The 21,870-nt window shown below is 36.4% G+C and overlaps 1 protein-coding gene across 11 annotated transcripts in view; it reads right to left on the bottom strand.

Moving 5' to 3' along the window:
• Positions 1-21,870, bottom strand: part of SEMA6D (semaphorin 6D) — a 610,984-nt gene that overhangs the window by 371,703 nt on the left and 217,411 nt on the right. For all 11 annotated transcript variants that reach the window (XM_090148882.1, XM_090148899.1, XM_090148897.1 and 8 more), the window contains exons 4-5: positions 14,227-14,351; positions 11,303-11,394 (exon numbers count right to left, since the gene is read on the bottom strand). The gene's annotated coding sequence lies outside the window, so the exon portion shown is untranslated. The remainder of the gene's footprint in view (positions 1-11,302; positions 11,395-14,226; positions 14,352-21,870) is intronic.

Genomic DNA, 21,870 nt, shown 5'->3' with positions numbered 1-21,870 from the left:
ATGACAGCAGCTATTCATTAATTTTGTATATGTGCACACAAAATCTGTATGTATGTATATATGGATAACTATACTTAATTAATTGAATTAAAATTTATTATGTGGCTGTGATCTCAGATGATTGATTAAGAGGGGTCAATCCAGTCAATATTTTGCAAATTCATCAGAGACTATTAAGCAATTCTAACAGTTCAGTAGATGGCACTCTTTTAAATCAGCAGTAGGCAAAGATCTTTAGGCAATGGTTAGCAAGGAAGGTTCAAATACATTTTGGGCATTGAAAAGTCCATCTTATTTATGACGACAGTAGAAGTTTTAATCTAATTTTCCAAGTGGAATACGATTATGTATCTCTAGCAGTTGGATTTCTGTTTGCCCAAGACATGAATTCTACCTTGATGCTTTCAGGCTGTATCTTCACATGTTGAATTGTTCATTTTGTAGCAGAGGCTACAAAACAGAAAAGAAGATGCAGCAAAATAACTGTCAGCCATTACTGCTGAGTAACTTATTCTTAAATCAACATAGGATGCTCCATCAATAAGAGTGGCAAAAAAAATTATAGAGGAACTCAAGTTTGGAAACAACTGTTGTCCTTTAGGTAATTGCTTATGTCACAAACAGTACAAAGCTTCAAGTCACAGAGGTTAATACTAACCTTAAATGCAAGATCAGCAAAGTGAGTTGGCAAGACTGTCTTCTAAAAATTGTTTACTCGAGTTCAAACTCATCAGGTGGCAGAGATCTCAGATCAATAGCATTTTGTTTTCCATAGTCCTGGAACTGATTTTACATTTTAAAAACAAATTGAGAAAAGGTTCCTTTGATTCTGTACAATGCTCTTGTGCCATGCAGTCTCTTAAGGAGATAAGTCAGAAGACAGTATTTTTGTAGATCTTATTAAACAAGTTTGACAAGCATATTTAAGTAAGTAGTACATTCAAAGAGCTGTACAACTGATTTGAGAAAGCAAGCCTACAAGGCCTAAAAATAATATCAGATGTGTGTGAGATGTAGCATGAATGTATGTCTGAGAAATCAGGAGGCAAAAGCAGCAATGAATAGCCATCTAGACCCAACAGATCTAGAGACATCTTTGCTACTAACAGGGTTGTAGAGTCCCAAGAGATCAGTATTTTTGCAGATGGCTGTTCATGAAAGTGTGTCACTTTTCACTGTATCTTACTGAAACCATGGGGCAGAAAATACTTCCAAAGTCTTAAGGCTATCTAATAGAAAGCATGTAACAACCAACAGGAGTGATTTCAAGTTCTACATTCAAATGCAACATTTCAAAGATTTTCCTTTATCGGTTAAAGGAATTACAAAAATCAGAAGGAAATGGATGTTTTGAACAGTTTTAAAAATAATTTTACTTTAAAAAGTCTATTTTGCTAAATGATTGTGACCTTCAGCCCAGCATTTGTCTGTGGTTGCATCTGTTCAAATGAAAACCGTGCAAGTGAAAACCTTAAAAGATAATATGTAATACTTTCAATGCTATAAAATTCTCAAATAATTGTCAAATTTAGGTTAGGATTATTAGCTCTTATCAATGTGATGTCCTTTAGCAATTTTTCCAGGAAAATATATTATTCTCAACTCACAGAGGTCTCATAAATTTGTGGTTCAGTTCTTCAGTTCTCTATCTGGCCATGGAGAAGGCAATAGTACCACATTAAGGGCTCCAACTAGTGTTCCTACTCTTCTTTCCTAAGTTTACAGATACTGTAAAATTTCTACAGTACAAATGCAAGAAAACTACACCAACTAATTGAAAGGTATTCTTTGCTCAAATTAAATAAAGGTTATGTTCACATACTGATTATGTGTGCTGGTCTGGACAGTTTGGCAAAGATTGAAAACAATCCCTTAACTACACATGTGTGTTTTACACTAATCTCTGTATTTGGGTAAAAAGCATATATTGAGTAATTTGTTTGCTCATAGAAATCTGTAGATGTGCTCTTAATACTTAACTTGAATACTGCTATACTTGTTGCTTTTAACAGTCTAACTACTGAAAAACAGCACTGCCATAAGACAGTTTCTCTAAGGAAATCCAAAGTCCTGGGCAGGCAATGGTGAAGGAAAGAGATGCAAAAGACTTGAAGAGCTCTATTTTTCTTCCATAGGCAGCCAGTTACTGATCCATCAAGAAATGGATATAGCAGACATCAGTGATGCAACAACTAACCAAGGAGGTAGAGGACTTCTCAGTTCTGTCTTCGAGTAGTGCTTCACTAAGAGCTGAGCAGTTGTCTATCAGTATGGCTGCAGAACTGCAGTTTTAATCATGAGATTTAATAGTAGCTACATTATTTCTTTTCAATAAGGTGGAACTTTAATTATGAAGGCTTCAAATTTCTCACCAGATGGGAAATCTGCATGAAGAGACTTCTAATACTGTTACTCAGGTATTTGGTTAAAAAAAAAAAAAAAGAAAGAAACACAAGATAACAAATCTCTCTTGTAAGTGTTCTGTCTTCTAAAAGGAGACTTCATTATTAGATTATTCCTGCTAAATGGAGAAGGTGCCTGTAATTCCTTTTTCATGTGCTCATTGAAAGGATCAGGTTCCTTTTCCTAACTAATTTTTTCAAGATTGAAATAACAACAGCTGGAAATTTATTCAGTAAACAAACCACCTCCTTTTTCCAAGAATTTTGGGTAAAATCATTAGTATCTGCTTAAATCTAGCTTGTTCCAAAGCATTTCCAACATATAATGGAATCAACATCAACCTCTGCTGATTAATCATCTGACTTCTTGGAATATTTCCTGTTTTGGAGTAAAGTTCCTTTTGGCAATTTCTGAGCACCTCCTTCCATCTCTAAAGTGTTCAGAGATGACAAAACAGAGTTTTCATTACTACAGAGCAAAATCTTTATAATACTTCCCATTACTGTACTGCAGTTTCAGCAAGAATAATTCAGAGTGGCCTTGGGATATTTTCTCATCCATAAGGAATTAATATTTGAGCACTATATTCATGTTAAAATATATTTAAATAAACAGCTACAGATATCAGCTAAGACAAGACACAAATGAAGATGTGTTCAAATTAATGGGTTTAGTAGCTAATCTCTGATTCATAAAAAAGGATAAAGGAAATAAAGTCTTGCAGTGCTGAGGGACACCTACCTAGGTCTCCACCTAGTTAGTTACATTCTGCATATGCAACAAATGGGGATTTAGTTCTTTATGCTTGCCTACATCACTAGTCATTTCCTCTACCACACAAAGAACCATAAGAGACTGAAGAGATTAGCATGTTGAATGTAAATTTGAAAAAAAACCTAATAGGCTAGCATGCTGAACTAGACAGAATCACTACATGATTTGCCCATGACATGCCTGAAGCTCAGAGATCAAAATCATTTCAACTTCCTTAAAGTTTGAAGGCCTATAAAGGGATATGCATGGACCACATTCCTTTAAATTAGGGTCCCTTACATTTAACTCAGACATATTTTTAATATCTTACTTCATTATATTTAATTTGACTGCTTTCTAAGTTGGTACCATTGCAAAGACAATTAACAGTGCATGTGGCATCTTCTCACCTCAAGCCAGCCTTAGATTCTGACCACCACTTTAATACATCTTTATTATTACATAAGATGCTGATACTTGTTTACTATTTTATTAACCCAGCAGTAAGAAAACAAGATCTCACATAAACAATTAATGTTTTCCAAAATCTCATAATCTATAAGTACTTCTGAATGCATTCCTCTGACTGCTGATGCATGCCTCTAGAGGTAAAATACTTGTCAGAAAATAGCTAATTATATCCTTTCCCATGAGGAAGAAAATCATTAAATTTAATTAAAAGATTTAAACTCCAGTCCTGTGCATTGAGATCTTCTTCCCATTGAATTTTCTGCTCTGTGACTTAAAGTGATGGGCTGAACATTCACATTAGCAATAGGTCTCATCTCCAGTTCTGCTTTTTGCACAATATTTCTTGAAAGGTATTTTGATCAAACGAGTCTCCCAGTCACCACCACATCTTTCTGTTTCACTTCCTCGCTCACACAAGCTAATAAACAAAAACAATGTGAACTTTAAAGTTCATTTCTACAACTTGTGCCAGTATGCCTCACACTCCAGGTAGCAAAAATCTCACTCGCAACATTTGGTTTGACATATTAATCAACATAGTGGCAAAGGTCCCAGGAAAATCACAGAGGAAAAGTGTGAAACAAAATGCTCAGCTAGAGCTGATCTGGGCATGTCGCACAGGATGAGCTGAATAGGTTCAGAAATAAAAATGCTTTTCCTAATCCTTCACACACTTTCAAAAGAAGGAAAAAATAAATCACCTTAGAATTTCCAGAAAGTTAAAATAATGCTAGAAATCTAGATCGTTCTTGCTTTTGTGGAACCATGTATTAGTTATTAAAAGTACATTTAGCACTACTGATGCTTTGCTAAAACAGGTTTGTTCAGATAATCTGGATATTAACAAACAGAGAAGTATCTAGTATGGTTCTGTAATATCTACACTTACTGTAATTTGGAGACTATAAAACTGAAAAGGCATTAATATTCCTGCAGTTCTCTAATGATTTTAGACAGGTGATACTATTGCAGAAGAGAATTTCTCTTTAGGGCTGCCAGAGACAGATTGTCATAAGTTCTTTTATGTTGTTCAGAATCAACAAAATTGATATATAATTGATAATAGCATCGATGCTATTTCATCCTATCAATTGTTTTGCACTTCTCATCTATATCAATCCAGACTAAAGTAGACACCTTAGAAGTAAAGATAAGGTTTCCAATCAAAACACCTTTTGGACAGGACAATCTTCATGACAGCTCTGTTTTGTTAGGAATTTCCACAGTTAATAGGAAAAAAAACTCTCACACACACAAAACAGTAACAAAATCTGGTTAAGAAAAGTAGGGGTTTTTGGAATATCAGACAAAGTAAGAAAGAAATCCTGAAAACATCTGTGGGAAATTATGCTTTTTATGGAGATGCTCTTAAAAGGAAGTGGTAGAAATAAAAAGTTCTACTCCTCACTAAGACTAGCAGATTCTTGAACCCCTTTGAAAAACAGTTGAGTCTTCCTCATCACTCATTAATTTCTTCAGCACATGTGTAGAAAGACTCACTTCTCTAAGGTGTTGAGTTACAGAGGGCTTAACAGATAACTGAACACTTGTAATCCTGACTGGTCCAAAGCAGTTTGCTTTTGGTGCTTTTGGGCAGGTTAAAATGTCATCTTATGATCTTCTGCTTTTTGCTTTTGAATATCAGTAAAAGCTTTTTTTTTACTTCTCTCAAATAGGCACTGAAACACTGAATCTACTGACATTCTTTCTTTCAGGTGAAGAGTAGGAAGAATTCAACAACATATGGTCCAGCAGTGCACCTGAAACTCCTGCTTTTAAACTACTTTGTAGAGAAAGCTGTGAAAGCTAGCATTATATACTAGGACCTCCACCTTAAAGGTAAAATGACACAGCACAGTGGAAAAGCTCACAAGTGCAGTGAAAAGAACACTGGAAGAATAAGAGCAACACAAAAAGACAGTTTTTCCCTAGGTGGAAGCAATATCCTGTAATTAATAACAAAAAGGAAGGAGGCAGCCCCCCCCTTTATATAATTCACAGCATACACACTTAAATCAAAGTCACTCCTGGTGTAACACTGCTGAATAACACTAGCAATAAAGTTAGACCATAAATCTCAATACCATTGCCTGTTATGATGATGATGACTAATTTATTCCAGATTGAAGACAAGGGGTTATAAAAACAAATTTATGGCCACTGTATTTATTATAATTAATTTTCTCCACAGTGAAAGCACAGTGTTTCAAAAAAAAAAAAAAAAAAGTGACCTTTTTAGAAGTGCCTTATTTAATGGATCATTGTTGTATTATGGAGCCTGGCTGCATCCAGTCTTGACAAAGTTAGAGACTGGAGTTCTTGTGCTCTGGGAAGCGATGATTTCATCGATCTCTTCAGATCTGGGTACTTCAACATCCCCATCTTGTTTCGTTTAAATATCCATTTTGTCAACAGATAGACGAGACTGGATGCTTCTGATGTAAAAGTAAGAATTTACAGCCAAACCTGCTTGCTTATGCTTAAGCAGGTGAAGTGATATTTCTTTCTTCAGTAAGTGTGTGGCTGCACCAAACTGAACTGGCAGGGGAACACCAATCTCCTTACTAAGTCCTGCTTCTCTCAAGTACTAGAGCTCCATACTTTCACACAGAATAATTACTGCTCAGTCCTGCTGGCATTGGTACTGGCTATGTCCTTGATTAGAAAATAAAAAAATAAAACCAAACCAACAAAACCATCTCACAGGGCTTCAATACGCAGAGGAAGATAAAGAATAGTCATGGTGTGCTCCTTCGAGTTTCCAATAACTGACTCAACTCTCTGCCCTCTGCTGTCTCAAAGCAGCAGATCAAGAAATCTGTGTTGTCTAATCATGATGAGATGGACTAAAAGCTGTAAGAAACTTCCTAAAAACAATATTCTGATTAATAGCTCCTTTCTTACGATGGCTGGGATCATGTTATACCTAATAAAATAAAATGTTGACATATTTCTTAAAATTGCATGCTAATTACTATTTTATATAGATATGCATATAGCATGGATAGAATTATATGAAACATGTGGATTGGCCTATACTATTTCCTCCCTGAAATCTATAGTTCTGTTCTTCTAAAACAGTAATAATTTCTGGGATGCAAATATGATTTTAATCAGCACAATCCTAGTGTTTGCAGCCTCTGTCAAAGAGGTAGCTCACTGTAATTACTTTCTCAATCATTTCCCATGAATCAAGCTCAACTTTGTTTAATCACTGAAAATAATTTAAATTTTAAATTTTAAAAACAAGATCATATTAGAGTGCCATCTTTATAACTTATTTCCCAATAGCTCCATTTCGTAGTAAATTTTGAATTGTGCTTATATAAAGAAACCAAAAAATATCAAGGTTTTATATGAAGCATAAAAGAAATGTTGCACTTAAGATGTTCTATTAAAGCTGCTTCTGAATGAAAATATGCCAGTCTGCTAGCTATCCATTTTTGCAGAGGAGAAAAGGGTGAATGGCTTACATTAGAAGTGCGCAGTAAACAACAAAAATAGCTAGAGAATGGATGGATCTGAAAAATGTCAAGAGTCAGCAAACATAAAACAGTTTAGATTTGATGATCACTGGCTGAAAGTAACACCTCATCTTCAGACCCTTGCTCTTTCAACTGCAAGACTTCATCTAGTACCTAATGTCAGATTACATCACAATCCAATTGCTACAAACAAAGTCTGTGGAAATTATAGTTCAAATAGATAGATGCCAAACCACAGGGCTCTAGGCCTAAGTGTTAGTTCATTAGAAAATAAGATCCTACCTGTCCCAAGAAAACAGTTTGAGCTAATCAACATGTATTCCATAATAAACTTTTGGCCTTAAAAACCATTAGGAATTAATACTCCCTGCCTATAGACTAATAATCAACAAGTAAAGCATCACAGCTTTTTTTTTTTTTTTTTTTTTTTTGTCTTAACTTCATCTCATATGTAAGACTTCAGTCTAAAATAATAATGTATTACAATATTTCTAGCCTAGAAATTTCTAGTATTTTTTTACTTTCAAGTTAATTATAACATATATTCAGGAAATAAATAAACACCAGATAGCTTAAAGAAATAAGAAATAGCTCTCAGCCAGTTTTTCTGGCATGTTTAGCATGCATAGGTTAATCAAACATACAAAACACTATTGGATATGCTTAGTGGTTCCTCAATATCAAAAAAGTCTGTAAAAGTTCTAAAAAAATAACGATAGGAAAAATCCATAGTGGAGGTGGAAATCTTATTCTAATCTAGGTAAAAAAGAAATCTGCTGTCCATACACATTTGTGAGTTGGGAACCAGACTGCAAAAGAGGAGATCCAAGTTCTGTTCTCCACCTAGTTTGATGCCAATTAATTTCCAGCTCCATTTCGCTGTTAATTAGGCCTGTTCAGAGTCCAACTTTTCCAAGTCACAGATTGCCAGTAACCATGTGATCATGCAAATGAAGCTCTGCTATTAACATTGCTAGTTAGTATGGAACAAAAATAACAACAATTTATACATTTCCACTTTTCATTCACTCACAGTAGAAACAACTAGGTGCAGATAAATTGAAATCATCTGGGTTTTGAATAGCAAATTCTACCTATAGCAACTGAGAATCTGCCTTTATTAAAGACAAGGTTATCAAAAACCATAATCTTTTCTGGAGAGTTGATGATGTAAACTATTAATTTTTCTTCTCCCTAGGCATGTTTCTGGCTCTCTGTAAAAAGAAAATCAGAATGCAAAGTTTCACAGTGAAAATAAAATATCTTATCAAGCTACCTTGGGAAAAAAAAAAAAAGAATTAAAGAAAATTGGGAATTGCAGTCCATAATAAGAACCAAAATCTTTATATTTGGAGATAGAATCAGTCAGCTATGTATTCTCCTCAACAGTACTGCATTACAGCAGGAAAAAGTGCTTTATTTTCCATCAAAGAACTATGAGTTTACCTACAGTTCCCAGATCTCTGCAGTAGCAGATAGCCCTGTTTATTGTGGGGTAGCTGATAGCATTGGCTGTTAACAGTGAATTGCATTTTTTTGTGAACACAAATCAAAGTTTGATGACTATACAGTGAATATGAATCACTAGCTTCTGCATCTTTCAGAAACACATCATTCCAAGTTCATGAGAAGCAAGTTTCTGACTTTTTTTCTTCTTCCTTTTCATAAATAAACTACATTATCATTAGATATAGGCTAGTTGTTACCAACTCTATTACTACCTCTACTCATTTGATCTCAGGATCAATCTTTTGACATTGGGCTTCATTATTTTTTTACTGCTTTTGAATGCAAACAGGGACTGGCTAACCAAATCTCTTGCAGAAAGGGCTACACCACATATTATAATTTTTTACCTCATCCATACTGCATTTACTGGTCGGTTAATCTCATACTGATTATGAAGTCAACCTTTTAAAAAGCAGCCTCAGTTACAGTTATCTGTTATCATGTTATCTCTTGATGTTTTAAAAAGATTTTTCTCTTCAGCATTGCCATATTAAAAAACTAACTGAACAAATTCCAGGGAAAGATACCTGTTCAAATAAACAGGGCAGAAGTCAAATGTTAGACATTACAGAACAACCTTCAGGAGGATCAAAAGCATGAAATAAGTTGTAAAACCTAACAAATATTTCTCCATTGGATGATGTTCACTTGAGACATTTACAACAACGGTGTCTGTTACAAACATAATGTTGAAGTCAGTATGTCTGACTTCTTTTCATTAAAAGCATTCAGGGTTTTAAAATATTTTTTTCTGTTCAAAATTTAGTCAGCAGGATTCAGAAGATCCCTTTTCTATACTAAAGTAATAAATTAATTTTGCACGTAAGAAAGTGAAAAGAATAACTAATGTGAACAAAACTGTATATAGTCATGATGGTTATTATCTAGCTATAGAGGGGAAAAAAAAAACCAACCAAACAAGAACAACAACAACAAAAAGAGAGAGAGAAGGAAGACTGGCACTTGGAAATATATATGTGTGTCTCTTTTCCTCCAAAGAAACCAAGATAATTCTAGATAGCCTTTTTCCACATGCAATAACATCACTGTTAGATGGGATAATTCTAAGATACTGAATGAAGAAATTTTGAAATTCTATTCAGCAAAGATATTGCATGAAACCTTCACAAAACAAATGGAGTCAAAAGGAGATCAAATGATCCTTGAATGCATGAACTCTCAAAATTCATGTAACTTGGGAACAATCAACTGAATATCGATGCAAGGATTTCTTGTGCATTTCCTCGTATCCAGCCTTTCATAAGCCCAGGGGACTGATTCTCTTTTTACACCCCCTCTGATCCATTTATATGCTTTTGCTTCACATCTGTCTTAATGGAAGGATGCTTCTAGTGCCAAGATTTTTATAAATAGCGGCACTTAAATCCATGACAAGTACAATTCACACTGCTGTAGTCAATGGGAGTATGTCTCTAAGGCTTTGTAAGCTATGTATAAAAGTGTGTCTTAGGCTGAAATCTGGCATGCATAGATTTCACGAAAACGGGAATCTATAGTTCTCTTTAGAGGACAGTTAGATGGAAGGAGTATGGTTTTATGCATAGTCAGGCAGACTGCTATCTCAGAAAAACCAACTTAGCAAGTTCCCATTTATTTTTTTGCTAGGTAATTATATGTCTAGCATGCACGTGGAAGAGTAGAAGTACTGAAATGTGAATTTCCCATCGATGAGTTTTCAGATCTGGAAGTGCTTTGCCAAAATGAGACCACAAGATAAGTAAATTCACGACCCTGGTTTCTACCGCAAGGTATATTGCCCTGTTCATATTCTGCCATGCTTTTGCTTTCTGAAATAAGTAATATGCTAACAACCTCAGTAGCTGCATCTAAGAGACGTTAATCTTCCTACTAACTCTCACAAAAGCAGAGAAATTGCATGCTAAGGTTAAAAACCTGAGCTATAAACACAGACTTATTTATGCAGGTAAGTATTTTCTATTTTAGCAGAGGAGTGCATCCGCTATCCTCAATTTTACACTTCCATATTTTTTTTTTAACATACTGAAGACAGAGAGAAATTTGTAAAATGTTCTTCTAAATTAAGTTTTTTATTTCTATTATACTCTGATTTTACCTCTGCTTTCAATAATTCTGTCAAAGATTCAATAGCTTGACTGTCCAAAAAATCACTTATGTCAGCCATCATGAACTGTTGATATTAGTACATAAATAAATAATACCTCCTCCTCCAGTGTTCATCAGATTGTATTTAATGCACCATGAAACACCACTGGCCTTTTCCGGAAAGAAAAATAAAATGTAACATGAGCCTGTCAAATCTGCTTATGGTCCAACACCACTATGGATGATGAACTGCAGTGTTGAGTGGGAGGAACAAGGAATGCTGTGCCTATCCTAAGCTCTCTTAGGAATCCCTCCTCTTTGTCCATCCTGGGCAAAGTGCCAGCACATGTACAGTGCTCCAGCATCTTGGTAGTGAGAAGTACTAATCCTACAGCAGATCAGACACATATCTGACCACAGCCTTAAGAATGCAAATCCGGTGCTCCCATGAGTATGAACAGACTGTCTCACCTAAATCACCACAAACCCAAGTCCATATAGAGAAAGAAAAGACACCTGCACATGCAGAGCTCAAGAGTTATTACAAGTGGAATTGCCATGCTTTACACAAAACCTGCTGCTATGCCAGAACTGACCTGCTTGCTCCTGTTGAATCAGAAGGAGGGAGGATAGAAGCTACCCACTGAGGTCTCACACGAGGCTCCTCTTCTCTTGGCATCCTCTGCTTCTTAAAGTTAATAAAAGAAAGCCACTTATTATTTGGCAGTAATTAGTCCTTAAAAGTGCTTTGCAAATACAGCTAATTGATTAAGTAGCCTGTGCAAAAGAATCAAAACACTAGTTTTAATTAACGTCCTTAAAACCTGCATACTTCATTACTTCACACAGAGTAAGAGAAATCCTTTTCATCAGCCAGATGTACAAAAGAAGAAGGGAGCAAAAAAGGAGTACAGGTTAATTTCTAAGTGAGTCTTCTGTATTAATTATACAGCCTTTTTCATCACCCTGTGCGAGATTTAACATTAAAAAAAAATATCTAAAATAATTTGCCTACATAAACAAAAAAGGCTTTCAATAATCTTGGTTCTAAACCCTTATGTCAGTACCTATCTTTACTTCAGAGGAACAAGCAATGGATTCAACATCTCTAAAATCCATGCCTGGAAGATGTCCCTCACCAGAGATCTGGCATTGCCAGAAAGAGCCCACAGCATCTGCAGGCAATTTAAGGCATCCTGGTTTCCAGCTCAGGTCATCTCCATCTCTGTATGCATTTAATCAAACAGGGCAAACATTCACATCTTCGACTTTCAAATACCTTTGCCTGGGATTGCTCACCAGTGGTCATCTTCCACAGGATCACAATGGTTGAAGTGTGAAGGGACCTGTGGAGGCCATCCGCTTCAACGCCCTGCTCAAACAGGGCCACCCAGAACAGGTTGCCCAGGACCACGTGCAGATGTTGAAGATCTCCAACAGAGGAGACTCAAAAATTTTGATAGGAAATCATGCATATGATATGTTAGAGAAACTGCAAGGCTCTGCCATTTCTGCTCCCTATACCTAAAGGCAAATACTGGTCAGTCAAAGGATGGTTTGAAATTGGTCCAAACAGCCATAGCATAAGCCATAAGATCTAGTGGAGCTCAGGAATGGCTTGTTAGCACATAAAAACTTGCTTAGACTATGGAGACTAACCCACCATGTGTAAACTAAATGAGGATGGGCACAAGAGATTGCAATGGCTGATAAAAATTTGAATATTTGCACCATTGAAGCTTTTTAAAAAATTACATATTAGAGAGAAGGCATCAAACAAATACATACAATATATTTATATTTATATTTCACTATTTGCAACAACATATGCCAAAACACAGAATTTAGAATTCAGAATTTGAAGGCAATAACATACATTTTATTTTTTCTCATGGGCAAAAAGTAAAATACTAACCTACTGTGTACAGAATGAAGTCCTGCACATATTTCTCAGGAGATTTAGTGTGTATAAATGAAGAGTTAGAAATGGTAATAGAGAAAATGTGCCTATATTTTCATATACAGATATAAATCTTTTCTTTAGAGATATTTGAAGCCCAGTAAATTGCCCCTTGCATATGAAGCTTTCTTTTTAAATCTTAAGTAAATTCCACTGCTTCTCTATTGCATAATGAAATAGCCAATCATGCTGAGGAGGTGATGTTAAGCTTGCCTGAGCTTGCAGCAATGGTTGAGAAGATTTCATACTTCAGAAATGCCATAAAATCCTTCATCACAAAAATTCAATTTTTTATAATCCCCAGGAGTCTGTGTGCTGTATCTAACATTAAAATCTCAAAACAAGAAACCAAGCCCAGACACGTTCACCTCCCATTCAATCCGCTACATTCATTTAGCTTTTAAAAACATACAGTTCTTTTTTCTTCACTGTTTTATTTAAATTCTGGCCCAGTGGGAAATACGTACATGCATATAAATATACGAAATTTATGCATTTTTATGCAAAAGAATATATAGTCTCAGTTTTGCCTAAGAAATAATTAACATAGAATCATATGTTATCTTCCAGTTTGTCTGAAGAATAGCTCTTTCAAAAGACGGCATTCTATTTTTCTAAGCAAAATAAATTAAGTAAGAATAGATTATTCCGTGTGTAACATTTACTCCAAACAGCCATCAGTGAAGATTCTCGATTGCGTTAGCTTAGTTCAGATGTATTTACTGTAATTGTTTTACAATATAAGGCAGCACTCCATTCTGCCAAGCAGCATGTAGAGTTCTGACAAGCACTTGCAATTTTGCTGCAGCATGAGCCTGTGCTAGATGCCTCAGACTGAGCCTGCCTTGGTCTGCCACTTGTACATAAAAGTACACAAAGCACAGAAACATGTATGAGGAATGGCATCAACACTGAAGTCTTGATCATAGCAGTATGTTTGAGACTTGCACAAAGATAAATAAGTTATGTGTCTGAATGATTGTCAATGGAAATAAACTCTTCCAAAGGAGCAGAGTTTATCCAGTAGATAAGCTCGTTTCTGGGAAGACTTGGGTATGAAGCATCCTGTTGTTCAGAGAGGAAAAAAAAATCAGCCTCCTTTGCTAACAAGTGTTTTTAATACTGCCCTTTTATCTCTTTTGTGGCCTCCACTCTTTTTCTACTTGTACTATGTCTTTCTAGATAAGATCTATTTGTCTCCTTCTTCTTCTCCTTTTTTTTTTTTTTCTTTTTTTCATGAAACACATGTACTATTAATGGCTATTATAAGATTTTTCCAGGTTATAAATTGGCCAAACTATTTTCGCCCAATGAGGAACAGACCTTTATCTTAATTCAATCAGAGTAATAGTGATAGTGAGTTACATTGCAAATAAACACAAACTGTTCTTATGAGCACAGAGTTTAAAATTATTTTATAAAACAAAACTGAACACTATTTACAGCAGTAACTAAATTATATTATTGATATTTATGTTATATCTCTCACCAAAGAGAATGTGATCAAAAGCAATACAATGTCATTTATTAGATATCTCTCAGTGGAATTGAGATACTTACTGGATGAATGATCAGGCCCAGAGAGTTGTGCCCTGCTGAGTAAAGTCCATCTAGAGGCAAATCCCTAGTGGTGTATCCAGGGGTCAACAGGTCAAGCAGCGCTGTTAAACATCTTCATTAATCACCTGGATGATAGGACAGAGTGCACCCTCAGTAAAGTTGCAAATGATACTAAACTGGGACAGATATCTGATGTTCCATATGTTATGCTGCCATTCAGAAGGACACGGGCAGACTGTAGGACTTGGCAGAGAGATGCTCTCATGAAATCAAGAGGAGATGAAAAGTCCTACATCTGAACAGGAATAACCCCATAAACCAGTACTGCAGGGGACCACCTGGAAAGCAGCTGAGATCTTCCTTCTGCACAAAGTGGGTCTATACTACCACACAGCTACTTGAATGAGGAAAAAGAGTAGCAGGGACGACTTGGAGGCAGAATTGTTCATGTTCTTGCCCTGTACATTGATGCTTTGCCACGCTGCCCACCTGTATGTTTGTGTCACCCTCAGCCATGACAGATAGCAGCACCAGTAAAGAGAAAACTGGCAAGAAGTTGCATCAGCCAGATGCTAAGCATGAATCTTGAATATCAAATGTCAGTTGTAGACAGACCAAGAATAAGAGATGCACAGTAGTCAATTTTTCACTTGGGAATAACTCAGTATTTTCAAACATTTAACATATGCAGTGCTGAAGATAGGATTGTACATTTTATTTTCCTTAACTACTCTGTCTTCTCTTTCTAGGGAGAAGATATAAAATGAAAGGTGTATATCCTAGCAGCTTACCCTCACATTGCTGGCCTACCTGGCTGAGTACAATAGCTCACTACAGTTTCCATCAGTGCTGACGACATGTTTAAGAAAAAGCGACTTGAGATCTCTGGGGTTCAGTAATTGGATTTGGAGCCTTTAACCTCCTGGTCATAGGATCAGATTCAATTCCAGTTCATAGCATCTGAAAATCATTAGCATCACTGATCTGTTCAGTGGCATATGTGAAATGAATGTGTGGTTCCAGCCTAGCTGCTAGTGGGAATGAGTCCCTTGTTGACCCTCTCAGGAGAAAAGCAGGGGATTAAATGAGTAAGGAACATTAGTTAGCTTTTTATCCAAAAAGGTGGTCTATCTGGTCAGAGTTGAGACAGTTTATCTGGCGAGTTTTACTGCTGCTTGCCTGTAATGCATGTAAAATTTCATGCTTCGAGTGTATGTGTTCAGAACTTTAGAGTTCCTACATTTATTTTGGATTAAAAGAAAAAAAGAACACACACAAAAAGAATAAAATCTGCATCCAACTTTCGTTTAAATATTTGTTCAACTCAGCTGTGTTTGATTCCAGTCTTTCAGAATTCTCTGCAGGCCAGGATTGGCCAGCAGCACTGTAAACTGGACCTGGTCAGGGTGCCTACATCCAGAGGTAGTTGTGGCTTACATGGAATTGGACTACTAAAAATGTCACCAAAAGAGAATCCATTGCCTCTTAAAAGATCTTTTTGCCTTACAGGAAGCAGAGCACCAATTTTTATAAAAAACAAACAAAAAAAAAAAGAAAAGAAAAAAATAGATGTGATATTATAAACCTTTATCTGACCTTACAAACTCTTCTACTCTAGAAGTTCTCAACCTGTGCTACAATCTGCAGCTGTGACTGGGACACGTGCAAACACTTGCCAATAGAGAAGGAAAGCATGGGTAGCTGATGAACCTGGCTCTCTCATGTCTATGATAATAGCTTTAACTTTTCTTTCAGTAATGAAATGTTTGAAATGTTCAGTAATTAAATGCTAAACCCCCATAGCTGGCTTTTTATTTACTTATTTATTTTCTTTTAAAGCAGACTGTAAAGCTGGTCATAGTTGAGGTGGGCCAGTTTTTACAAAATGCATGTTAAATTCAAACCTTTGGTTATCATCACTTTAGCAAAAAAAACAAAGAAACAAAACAAAAATACCCCACATACTGAAATTTCACCATTTTTGTGCAAACTTTTTGACCTTTTGAAAGCCAGAGTTCAAAGACCATGGATAAATAGATGAACTAAAGTGGAAAAACAATATCTCATAGAAATGCAGTGACAAGGTTTCAAAAGACCTACAAAGAGCAACAACAGCAACATAAAGTACACTTTTTTTTTTGCCTCTTGCCTTACAAATCATTCACAGAATCCCAAATGTCGGCAAAACATTTGCTGAATCTCAAATGCAGTTCATATGGGTTTTAATACTTGTTTAGAGTGAATTTTTTTATAATCAGTTTTGAGTTTATTTGTATTGGGTTTTGTTTCTCATAAAGCATCTGTTCTTGTGTTGCTTTTTACATGACTGGCACTCTCCTAGTGTAAATGAGTGGACTGACATTTGTTGGACTGAGCTTCACACAGAGCACCTGTGAGCAATATGTGGTGTGTGTGACTTTCCTTCACAACTCTAGTAATTGTAATTGTTTTTGGCATGCTATTCCCTGCCACATACTGTAACTTGACCTTTGCAAACATTCATTTCATTTTGATGTTATGAAATAGAGTAGCTTAATATTCTAGAAGAATATAGTCCTATTTAGCCACAGAAATACAGAAAAGTTAGTGGAAGTACATTTTTTTCAGTCAGAGGTCACTGGCAACATTGGGAAAGTAGGTAGCATAACTATTGATAGAGGCAGGAGGAATAATATGGTAAAATATATTTTCAAAAAATCTTAGTTTTTAGGAAATACTTAAATATAGTTTGAACAATATCTACTGTTTTTTTATTTTTACTCAAGCATCTAACATTGTAGTAGATGTTACTATAGTAACACAGCACGTATATTCCATAGTAATTTAAAAAATAATAATAAATATCTTTTTTACAGCCCAACTGACAAGCCTTGCAAACGCAATATCTAATCCACTGATTATTCATTTTCTAAGGTAAAGCTGAGTTTTCACCAGCATTCACCTCCAGGAATAAATGAGGGATTTTAAGCCAACAGCGTTTGAGTTCTTTTTTCATAGAAAGCAATTAGACCATGCTACTTTATAAATGGTGAAAGGTATGCAACAGCACTACTTCAGAATTAGCAGAGAGAAAGAATTTCCTTAAGGAATTATGTATGCCCTGACAGGAATGTTAACCCTGTTAATAAATCTTAAAGCTTTCAGGTTGTTATATGTAGTGTGTTGCTCCAACAATGAGAATGAGTAGAAAATTCAACATCAGAATGTAAAATGTTGGCAGGCAAAGCCATTCAAGTGGTAGGCTACAATGAGAGCCTATGGCTTCAAATGATCCAAGCAGGAATTTTTACAATCTACAGATTTTTTGCTACATGGAAATAAACAGTTTGAAGGTTTTTGCGGTAGTTTTAATCCTTCTATCAGTGGTAACTGAGCACCCAGATAGATTCCTATCAAAGTAGGGGGAGAATACTAGGAAACACTGGTTCAAGGCTGTCCACATCTCCTGCTTCAACAGGTAGTTTAATCAATACTGCATATTTTATTGAACCTGTCACTGCTTTGTACAGTAGTAAAGGAGGTCCAGATTATGTAACCATCCTGGCAACACTGACATATTACTTACTAACAGACACTGCAAATGAGGTTTGGCACTGATCGCTTTCCTCTGCAGTGCTTGGAAGCTACCAAGCCACAAGTCTGTGTTAAAAATTTCTCCACTTAGATTTCCCAAAAGGAAACAATATGAAGGAAAATGGGATCAGACTGCAAAGTGCTTACGGTAAATGAAAGAGCTATGAGAAAACATGTGGTCTCATTCTTCAAAAGGCTAGGGTTATTTTATATCCATGACAAAGGAACTTTATAATGCCACAGCATCTAGGGGAGCTTTAGATTAAATGCGAATCTGACCTGTGATGGTCAAGTCATGAAAATTCAAAAGAAGTTAGTTGTTCCTACTCACTTATGTAGACTTCTGGGTATGAATGCAGTTCATACTAGATAACTGAGTAGTCCATAACAGCTAATAGCCCATCAGTGAAAAAATTTTAAGGTGAAGTCCTGACAGAAAGAAAAATTGTTAGCTGGAACTTTACCTGGTATAAATGTGTATAACTGAGGACTGTGGAAAGCATCTGAGTCACGGTGGCTAATAAGCCTATAGAATATGATACAAACAAAGGAAAGAAAATCTTTCGTGGTTTGCAATAATTCTTATATATATGTTTGTCCCATTTTAAATCATAAAATGAATCGAAAAATGCCAGCATCAGCTTCAAAACAAAGCAGAATTAGGTGCAGGTCTATGACCTTTTCCTTCTGCACAGCTATATTCAGTAAAATGGGATCTATTGGTTTCATTTCCCCAGCCCAGCATCCAGACAACCCTTCAAGCAGAATTATTGCTTCTATTAAAATGTGTACCTTCTTCTAACTCTTCTCGTTTTCTCGGCTTAATATGAAACAATTGAGAGTTATAGCAGCACATTAGGGAAGAATTATCATTATCAGCATCCTCAGAAGTCCTGATTAATGTAACTATCTCTTCCCTCTAACTAAAGATGCCACTGGAGGTACTAGTCCTTCTTGAACAGCTATGTAATTGAAGCTTTGTAGAGTGCACTTCTTTCTTTTTGGTCAAAGTGGTCAGTAACTCCTGGCTGAGTAAAAGCATTTCTTTTCAATTAATACAAGTTTCTAAGTAAAAAAAAATACGTATGACAAAAAATACAACAGGTCAGGATTCTAAAGCCATCTGCTTCCAACAGTGTATTACAGTAATCCCATTTACTATATCTACTATGGTAACTCATATTCTCTGAAACCTGCATTGATGAGGGCATGAAGACAGACTATCCCTCACGCTAAAGCAGATACAGGGGTATCATTTTTTTAATACATATATATATACCCACAGAGATGCAGCTTCTACACCATGGAAACAGCTTCCTAAAAATGGGAAGATCAGAAAGTCAGGGCCAAAACAATGGGGACAACAAAGGCCAGAGGAGCTGCCTGGCCACATAGCAGTAGCCCACATAGAAGTTTCCTGCCTGAAGAGCACAATGTGAGACCCAATGGCGCAGTGTTCCTCAGTCCCTGCATCACAGAAGCCCTATTCACTTAATTCTGGTCTCCAAGGGGCATGTAATCTCACAAGACAACTTTTAAAGGTTGAAAGGAAAGCTTGGAGCCCTTTATTAGTGTACAAAGAGGTTTAAAGCCTAGTCATCCTAGTCATGGGGACATCCACCCCCATTCCAAACAACAGTAAGCAAAGCAGTTTGGGGATGGCACTGGTGTTTTGAAAAATGGCCAATAAAAAAAGAGCAAATTATTTCGTATTTGCTCTAAGCCCCTGTACATATAGTACTAATATATCATCTGTATAGATATGTGCACAGATAGAACAAGTATTTTTGTATGTGCGGCAATGGAAGCAGTAAAAAGAAAATAAGTTACCCTTCGCAAGTGAACTTTCATTTCATTTAGCAAGAGACATTTTCCTTTGAAACATATTTGAGAGGATGGACAGAAAGTTATTATATTTTACGCTTTTCTAGAGACTGTCACTGGGACATAATCTCTTTGTTTCTTTTCTATTCTCTTCAGGGGTGTGGAGGGAAGGATATTTAAAGTTGAATTTGAGTACAGGGGGACATAGTTATTTGGTACAAATTTGATCTCTCTCCCCTTTCCTCCCAACTCTTTCTTCAGCTCTGTACTTTGTCTGATTAGGGACCCAAGTGACTAAAGAAGCACCAAATTACCAGCCTGAGGCTAAACTGCACAGCAGCAAAATTCCAATTTCAAAAATCTGATTGAAGAAAATGGGGCTTTATCTACATACCAGTGTGTGTAGAACATAAATGTTTTCTTCTTTCCTCCCTTGGCCTTGTGAGCAAATAGAGAATCCACTGGAAATACTTAAATGAGATCATATAAGCTGATAAGAAAACTCACAAAAGAAGAAGCTGTTAAGTCTGTAAAACTGCAGCAGCACCTTTGAGACAAACTTCATAAAACGTTGTGCTTCCAAAGTCCTCTTTGTGTATACATAATGGCAATGGGAGCTGCTTCTGTGGGTGCACACAACATCTGTTTGCAGGGACTGAGAGGATTCTGTAAGAGGCCCTTTGCAATGTGCTCCTTTGACATGAGGAGTTTCTACGTGGGCTTTTTCAACACCTCACATCTCTTCCCCACTATACTTTTAGGCACAATTACTTGTCTGTAACCTCCCACCCCTCCTGCAACGTTCTCCTGTCACAAGCTTTCCATTTTCCCTTGTGGGATCTCAAGTGGCATGATTCACCAACCTGACTGCTGGCTGGTTGAACACGTATGCATCTTACTTTGTTATGTGGTGCTAACAGAGCGAAATCACTGCCTGTGACTAGAAGCTTACCTAGGAACTCAAGATAATTTTTCAAAACAGGCACACTATATGCCCAAATACATGTCCAATTAAGGAGCAAGGGCCTGCAATGCTTTCCAGAAAGACCTATGCCCCACTGCTTCTGTCCAAGTTTAGAGAAGAGCACATTTGTCACATAAACACTACAGAACCAGCAGCCTCAGCTCCAGGGCCCTGCTGAATGCTTCACTTCTCTATCAACCCAAAACACAGTTCATCTTTGCAAGTGGGTTTCATGCCCTGATGCTCTTTTGAATCTAGCATTTTGTGTGATATTAAGCAGATCTGTTTCAGAGACCAGTATCAGGCATTTCTTGCTGAATACAGATTGATGTTGCCATAGACAGGTGACCTCAAATTCTTCTGCTGGAATAGAAATATTTCTTGAAAAAATAACTTGTGTTGTAAGATCTGAGAAAGATACCAGGAGCACAGTAGTCGAGAAATTTAGCTTTTACTCTGTTTGCCTCTCTAAACAAACTTTCATACTCTATGTTAACCTATGTAGTGTATTTTGTGGCTCTTTTCATTAACCATCATGCTCAAACACTATCATCATCTCACCTACAATTTATCTCAAGGACACTGGCACTATCCCTGGAGTCACTTCCTTCTCTTTCATTGTTTCATCTGCTGACAGCAACCCTCTCTCTCCTAACACCACTCTTTTATTTAACTCTGCGCTGTCAGCCAAATAAGCAGATATACTAAAGAAAATAAACTGCACCATCAGTGTACTACAGACGTAGCTCCTCTGTGCTACACACAGTGGCTATGTACACATGTAATTCTAAGCGCATAAAAGCCTTCTTTCTTTATCTTCTTATCTCCTGCTAACAAATAAGCATGGATTTACTAAGGGATTTGGATCCATTCATTTGCACTGCTTTACTGCAGCAGTGGCTGCAGCTGCCTCTTACCCCGAGTGTGGCTGTATCCTGTACTGGTTACAGGGCTGTTTCTTTTGGAAGGTGGCTCAAAACACTACTTTAGTTCTCATCACCAGGCTGAATTGCGTGTGAAGTTTAAATGCCACTTCAAAATATTTCTTGTTAGGCCTATCTGAGCTCATTTCAACTAATATTAAAGAGCCCTGGAAATCTGTGGGTGAGAAGGTTTCATTTTTAAGTAAATGGCATTTGGTTTGGGCTACATCTGGAAGAGATTGCTGGGAAATAAACAGGAAAAAGGGGCAAAGAATAAGTAACACAAAGCAATCAGATTGTAAAACTGAGAGAGAAAAGACTAGAGGAAAATCAATTACAAGAGGAGTCGGGAGAAGAAAG

The sequence above is a fragment of the Phasianus colchicus genome, chromosome 12, assembly GCF_987193195.1.
Source record: "Phasianus colchicus chromosome 12, bPhaCol1.hap1.1, whole genome shotgun sequence".
Classification (NCBI taxonomy): Eukaryota; Metazoa; Chordata; class Aves; order Galliformes; family Phasianidae; genus Phasianus; species Phasianus colchicus.
The sequence above is the reverse complement of the archived record's forward strand: the minus strand, read 5'-3'. Positions and strand labels throughout refer to the sequence as shown.